The sequence below is a fragment of the Cicer arietinum genome, chromosome 3, assembly GCF_000331145.2.
Source record: "Cicer arietinum cultivar CDC Frontier isolate Library 1 chromosome 3, Cicar.CDCFrontier_v2.0, whole genome shotgun sequence".
Taxonomy (NCBI): domain Eukaryota; kingdom Viridiplantae; phylum Streptophyta; class Magnoliopsida; order Fabales; family Fabaceae; genus Cicer; species Cicer arietinum.
In genome coordinates this window covers 57,020,028-57,028,201 of record NC_021162.2, presented here as the reverse complement: position 1 = coordinate 57,028,201, position 8,174 = coordinate 57,020,028, and positions in this window count along the sequence as shown.

Here is an 8,174-nt window from a genome sequence, read left to right as displayed (position 1 = left end):
TGATCCATCAAATCATCGATTCGTGGCAAAGGATAACGATTCTTGATAGTTGCCTTGTTGAGCTGTCTATAATCCACACATAGGCGCGAGCTTCCGTCCTTCTTCTTAACTAGCAAAACTGGAGCACCCCATGGTGATACACTTGGTCTGATGAATTTCTTCTCCAACAAGTCTTCAATTTGGCCTTTGAGCTCATTTAATTCCAATGGCGACATTCGATAAGGTGCCATTGAAATGGGTCCCGTTCCTGGGTGCAAATCAATGAAGAATTCCACTTCTCTTACCGGTGGCAATCCTGGAATTTCCGTTGGAAATACATCCCGATACTCGTTGACAAGTATCACATCTTCTATTTCCACATTTATCTTTGCCTCTACATTTGCTAGAGACAAAAACTCATGAGTCCCTTCACTTAGCGACACTCGGAGTTTGTTAGCAGCTAAATACTTAACAACTCCTGGTTCGGGGAAAAGAACCAATTTCCGAGCACAATCCAAGATCACATAGTGATAAGACATCCAATCCATACCGAGGATGACCTCGAGTGATTGTAGCGGTAAACAAATTAGATTAACCAAGAAATCCCTATTCTGAATAGTCATTCGACAATGTAAACATGCTGAATTTACGGTTAAGGTCTTAGCAGGCGTGGAAACAACCAAATCAAAAGGTAAAGCAGACACAGATAACTTCAAGCGATTCACACAGTCCATAGCAATGAAGGAATGGGTTGCCCCCGAATCAAAGAGTGCAGTTAGAGTGTTACCTGCAATCTCACAATCACGCTGAATCAGATTACCAGATGGATTTCCCTCTTCAGCATTCACACAATAAATGCGTCCTCTAGCAGTAGGACGGGTAGCCCTAGCTACATTCACCACTGGTTCCACCTTTGGAGCCGTGCACTCCCTTGCCATGTGCCCCGACTTCTGACAATTGTGACAGATGGGGATGTTAGTGGTACAAGCACTAGCATAGTGTCCTTCTTTCCCACATCGGAAACATCGAAGCACTTGCCCCATTTGCCTTCCGAAATTCTGGTTCCCTGGGCGACTCGGTCCACCGTTGTTATTCTGGGGGCGATTATAAGGTTTAGCCACTTGTTTTCCCCTATTCTGATAAGTCGCCCGACTAGGGCCTCCCGAATTAAAATTCCCAACTCGGCTAGCCCTCTTGTTCTTCATATCTTCCACTTCTCTACATTTCTCTACCAGCGCTTGGAAACGTTGAATTCCCAAAGGTAAGACGGAATCTTGAATCTCATACTTCAATCCGTCTTGGAAACGATGACACATGAACGGTTCATCAATTTCTTCACGGAAGAACCTGAAATGCCTCGATAGTGATTCAAATTTAGCAGCATACTCGCCCACAGTCAGGCTCCCCTGGTGAAGTTTCAGAAAGTCGTCACCCAACTTAGTCCTGGTACTCATCGGAAAGTATTTGTCTAAAAACTTTCTTTTGAACGATTCCCAGTTCACCTCCTCGTGGGCTGCTCCCATCAACAACCTTGCACTCCTCCACCAGTATTCAGCATCCCCTAGCAACATATACGTGGCATAGCTGACCTTCACTCCAGCCTGGCAGTTAATCATATCAAAGATTTTCTCCACTTCTTGGATCCATTGATCCGCCTTCTCTGAACCCTCATCCCCCTTGAACTTAGGAGGATTGTAACGACGGAAGTCTTCCAACCCTCTTGATTCTGCAGCACGGATCTCTCTTCCCCTCTTTTCAAGATCCCGTTGAGTCTTGGCAGCGGTCTGTGCAGCGACAGAAGCAGCCATGTTGTTCATAGCCTCCGCCATTTGGTCATTCCTAGCGTTGGCTCTCGGAGCGTCATTCCTTCTGGGCGGCATGGTTTCCTATAAGAACCATCATCAAGTAGAGTTTTAACACTACTTCAAATAATTCTAAACTAACGTCCGACTAACAACACACAATTAAATTGGACTTGACAACTCAAGTCACCTAAACCGACACATGATCAGATAACAACTCCTAACTTATAGGTCGACCTACAATCTATAACCAAGGTTCCACAGCTCCCAAAGAAAACTAAACCTATGCTCTGATACCACAATGTAACACCCCGTTTTTCAAAGCGAGGGTATATTTTTTTTTTTCTAAAAGTAATTAAAACGAACAAAGAATAAATCAGGAAATGCTTTTGGATAAATAATTGAGTCATTATAATTTACAAGCAGCGGAAAAGTTTCTCCAATTACAAATCCAAAACATTTCTACATAAACATCAAATGGTACATGGAACCCATTCAAAGATGATATAAAACTGATAATATTTGTATAAGTACAGTTTTCCAAAACTAAAATACTCCAAACCAAAAAGAAGGACCCCTAGTCCCTATACATCATCCTAATCTGATCATCCTACCAAAAACTATACACCCTGAGTAATCTCCACGCGCCCCGTGAGATCCTCCTAACACAACCGCAGTCAAGCATTCCCATCTCCATCCCTGTCCGTAGGGTACGAACCAGTAGGGCCGTCCTGACTCTCATCTGAGGGCAAAGCCCAGATTTCCACAATAGTGTAAAGGGTCACCAACCAGAAAATAACAGATAACACATAGCAATTAAGTTTTTGAATGCTCAAAACAACTTTTTAACTAAGCATGCACCTTAACAGGATTTTCAATGTGCGAAAAGTTCATACATTACATTGCCAATGAAAATGAAGGTAAAATGCAGTTCTCGATCTCCTAATTAACACATGATAAAACAAAACATGGATAGATTCATGAGCAATTAATCATACAACTAAAAATGAGGATTTTCACTGAGCCAATCGATTGGGCAATCGATTGGGGTGAAGATTTTTAATGAAAACAGAATCCTGGGCTGAATTCAATCGATTGGTAAATCGATTGATTGGTTCCTGAGCCCCTGGTTTCGAGCCAATCGATTTCCTAATCGATTTGGTGAGGGATTCTTAATGAAAACAGAATCCTGGGCTGAATTCAATCGATTGGTAAATCGATTGATTGGTTCCTGAGCCCCTGACTTAAGGCCTAATCGATTGGGCAATCGATTTCGAAAGGGATTTTAAAAAGGCTGATTTACAAAATCGATTGGCTAATCGATTTTGTGAATTGGCCAAGTCCCTGTTTACCCATCCAATCGATTGGGAAATCGATTTCCCTGATCAGTTTTCCAAAAATTCATGAATTAACCTAAGTCATTCCTAATCAAGTTCACCACTTAACACTTAGCAATTTCTACGCGATTACTACGACACACAAAGGTTCGATAACCATCATACTCACACACAATACACAACACATAGCACTTAACACCTTCATCTCAGTTATCACGATAAATCAAAATTCGAATCACTCAATCATAAACTCAAATCAAACATGACTCGCGTGCCAGGCACCCTAATGCAATGCGTATATGCCAAAATGCATGGACTCGGAATTCCAAACCAAAACCCTCCTCGAAGGGCCGTAAATCATAATTGTACCGCCTATCGCAGGCCAAAGTACCAATTACCGAGGTGCCACCTATCACGGGTCAGCACGATTTACTAAAATGCGTAAATCATAAACGTACCACCTATCACGGGTCAGTACAGTTTACCGAGGTGTCACCTATCACGGGTCAACACGATTTACTAAAAGAAAAAGCGGGAATCGTAAATGTACCACCTATCACGGGTCAGTACAGTTACCATGGTGTCACCTATCACGGGTCAACACGATTTACTAAAATATAAATCGCAAACGTACAACCTATCACGGGTCCGTACAGTTTACCAAGGTGCCACCTATCACGGGTCAGCACAATTCACCAAAAATGTAAATCGTAAATGTACCACCTATCACGGGTCAGTACAGTTACCATGGTGTCACCTATCACGGGTCAACACGAATTACTAAATAGTAAATCGTAAACGTACAACCTATCACGGGTCAGTACAGTTTACCAAGGTGTCACCTATCACGGGTCGACACAATTTACCAAATGAAATGCATGAGCATACACAGACTCCATTCACAACAATCGTTAAGCAAATGCAGATATTAAAAGATTCCCCATTTTTAATACCCATTTAACTTAAACGACTTTCAAACAACATTAATTAAATAAGTCATTAAGAGATTCCCCGTTCTTAATACCGATTTAACTTAATGATTTTCAAAACAAAACGTTAAGCAAACAGTCATATTAAGAGATTCCCCATTCTTAATATACTTTTGACTTAAACGATTTTCTCGCAAAACATTCAGTAAACGAGTCATTAAGAGATTCCCCATTCTTAATACTCATTTACCGAAACGATTTTCAAAAACGATAGTTAAGTAACCGAGACATTAAGAGATTCCCCATTCTCAACGCCCAGTTAACTTAAGCATTTTCCTCAAATACACATTAAGTAAACCGAGGTATTAAAAGATTCCCCATTTTTAATACTCGTTTAACTCTAATGGTTTTCAAATTCCACAGAAACAAATTCAAACATACTTTCACATTCAAACCATAATTCACAACAACCACACCAATTAACAAACATCAAGTACGAACACACCAAATACAACGAACACAAATCACGCAACATAACACCCAGATACATCAAATTTCATTTACCACGAAACATTCATCACTATAAACAAAACCTAACTCTAAGGTTTTTACCCATAACGCACTAGTTTCGTTTTTCCCCAAATCGATACATTTAACCCTAACAAATTCCTTCCCACACAACTACAGATAAGTCCCTAATGCAAGCTAGAAGTTTGGAAGGAGCCCTTACCTCAACGTTAGCTTTAACGGACGTTTCCGGTACCGTGAGTAATTCCGGTAAAATCTCCGCTCGCAACGCCGCTTCCAAGTTAGTGCACTAGCACCGTAGCACGGAGGTGAGCAACTTTCCCTTCTATCTCTTCGAGAAAAGAGGTCTGGATCTAGGAGAAACGGAGGGGTTTGTGTTTGGATCTTAAAAACCGTATTTCTTCGTTTTCGAATCAAAGAGGAAGAGTGGAGTTACGAAAACCTTGATCTAACCCTCACCCAACCTTGGGTCACTAGTTTTGAAGGAAAGGAAGCAACGAAAACGAAAAATGGAGGAGGATGGAAATTTGGTTTTTTTTTTCTTGCGTGACTGAGGAAGGAGATGGAAAATTCTATTTTCTCTCCTTTCAATTTCTTTCCTTTGTTTTTCCTTTCTTCCTTTTTCCTTCCTTCCTTTATATACTATTTTCTTTTCCTTTTCCTTCCTTCTAGTTTTCCTTTCTTTTTCCCTCCAAGCAAACATATATAAAAATAAATATAACTTAACAAATATCTCAAAATCTAGATATTTATTAAATTACCGTTTCACCCGAAACGCCTTAAATTAACCGTAAAGTATTTACCGCAGTTAAATTCAATTTATTTATCGACGGGAAATTCTAATTGGCATCGAAATATCTTTTTGATTATAAAACTCCAAAATATTATTAACTTTGGCTTAAAAGCCTCCGAGCCAAAATCCAAAATATACCAAAAATACATAAAAGGGTACTTTAAAATTACGGGTCTTACAGGGTACATATTACCTTTTGAGTTAACCATCTCATCCCAAATTAATTTAAAGAGAAATGATTATTTTTTATTATAATTTTAGGTTATTATTGATTCACTCTCTCTAACAAAATTAATCACTAACTTTGTAATTTATAGTTTGTTAAACAATATTATGACTTATTATTTTTGAATGAATTGAGAAGTGGTACCCATGCGTGACTTATTATAAGTTTCTTTATGTTTAATTATTTTTTCTAATAAAAGTTTAACTATTATTATTTGCTGTCTCATCTTGGGACCAACTTTGTTTCGTCTTTATTTCGTTTCGTCTTTAACGAATCCGCAACTCATTGAGCTTGATCGGGTTAAGAGACGAGTTAAATTTAAAATCTAACCCAATCAAATATTGGAATCGGATCAAGGAGACACAAAACCTAACATAACCTCTCATTTGTACACCTAGCTAGGGTTGTGCATGAATGGTATTTTTTTTTATAAATCAAACCATGTCCATTTTAAAACCAATATATGGATTTAGATTTATAACCAAATTCATTATTTGGTTTAAAATCGATTATAAAACCAATTGTAAAGTTGGTTATGGGTAAATAACCGATTTCTAGTTAAGCAACTGATTTCGAAAAATTTAATTTTAAAATCGATTTTTTCTCAAAATCAGTTAAAATTTGATTTTTTTTTTAATTTTTAATTTTAAAAAAATCATTTATTCATAGTTTAAAAATCGGTTATTTTAAAAAAAAAAAAATCGATTATTCATATTTAAAAATCAATTAATTTTACAAAATAAAAGCTCAATAAAAAACATACATCAACCATACAATTGTTTTCTCTTGTGATTAAAATTGAACATGTTCAATTGTTTATAATAACTTGTGATTAAACTTGATTTATTACTAACTTCATTAAGACCACTGATTTTGATTCATACTAGTTCAATAAATAGCTGATTACTAAAACCGTACAAAATACAAACAATTAAAAATTTCTTCGATCAAATTTAATAATTACTGCACCATAATAAAATCGTAGAGAATACAAACACATGTGTCTTACTGCACCATAATATTTTAATTTATTAACTAATTATAATATAATAAATTGTCAGAAAACGTTGTCAAAAGGTAGAAGGTCGGTGGAGTGATGGCAAAACCAAATTCAAATATAAAAGATAAGTGGGTATCCAACCGATTGATAAATAAATCAGCTAATAAATAAACCAAATTATAATTATATTATTTTAACTGAATATTTAAAATGAATTTAAATTCAATTTTAAATTTCCTACCCCTAACCAACTACCACCATATACGTATAACATCTCAAAATCCACAATCTATATTATAGATATTTTAAATCTATTCTATCAAATAATGTTGAAATGACTTTTCCAAAATAATCCTTACACACATGTCTCTTCATAATATAGCATTAAATGCTCATAAAATCAATTGATCTTAAAAAAATTAACAAATATAAATTTTTGGTAAACAAAACATTAAAAACATGCATGTTATATAAAGAAAAATTTGAACGGGAAATCAACAAATCAACCAATAAACATATATGAATTGATTATATGTTGTTGATAACAAAATTAATAAACAAAATGTAGAAAATAGAAACCATTATTTATCTCTCTTGATATAACAAAATAAAAAACAAAATTAATAAATCTTATTTACTTCTATTTTTTTACATACAGCGTTATGACACAATATTACGATCCAAACTTATCAGCAATAAAAAATATGATTTATTACTAACATAAATTATATATCTCTGAAAAATTCCTAATTTATCCTTCTCATTCCTCCCCAATTGATTATTAATTGTGTCTTTTTCATCAAATCCTTAATTGAGTCAGCAGATTTTTTTTCTCCCTATTAATCAATTTTAATCTCAAACATATTAGTCAATGTTTACGTCCACCAAGATTTTGAAAAATTGAAGTGGTTAAATTTTTAAATTTTAATTAAAAAAAATATATAATATTGTATTGTATATACAAATTTTAAGTTATAAATTTATTAAAATATATTGACGTCAAACTCTTAAGCTTATTATAGAGAAGTAATAGATTGATTAACATTTTAACAATTAAAAATTAGTTTTTAAAAATTTAATTTTTTTTCAGAGACTAAATTTTTTAGAGTTTAATTGTTATGTTTTGTCAGTATAAAAAGTTTTACAATATCAATACATCACAGACATCCATAAGTGTGACTTTAAAAGTAATTATGATAAATTGACAATCTAAACGATGTTTACATTATTGATGTATACAAATTAAATTTAAATTTTTACACTATTAATATAATTTTCTTAACTACAAGGACAAAAATAATATATATAAATATATATATATATATATATATATTTATAATTATTAAAATAATTTAACTTGAACTCAAACTCATAAAAAAATTATTGCAATCATATAATCATTTAGTTTGATTTTTATATCTCTAGATAAAATTTACAACTCAAATAGTTGAAATTTAGGTTAAATTTTTTATTTTATTTTATAATTATAGTAATTGTTTTTGTAATTTGTTTTATAAATTATTCCTTTCAATTTTTTTTTATAAATAGATATATACATTATAATTTGATCAATAAAAATT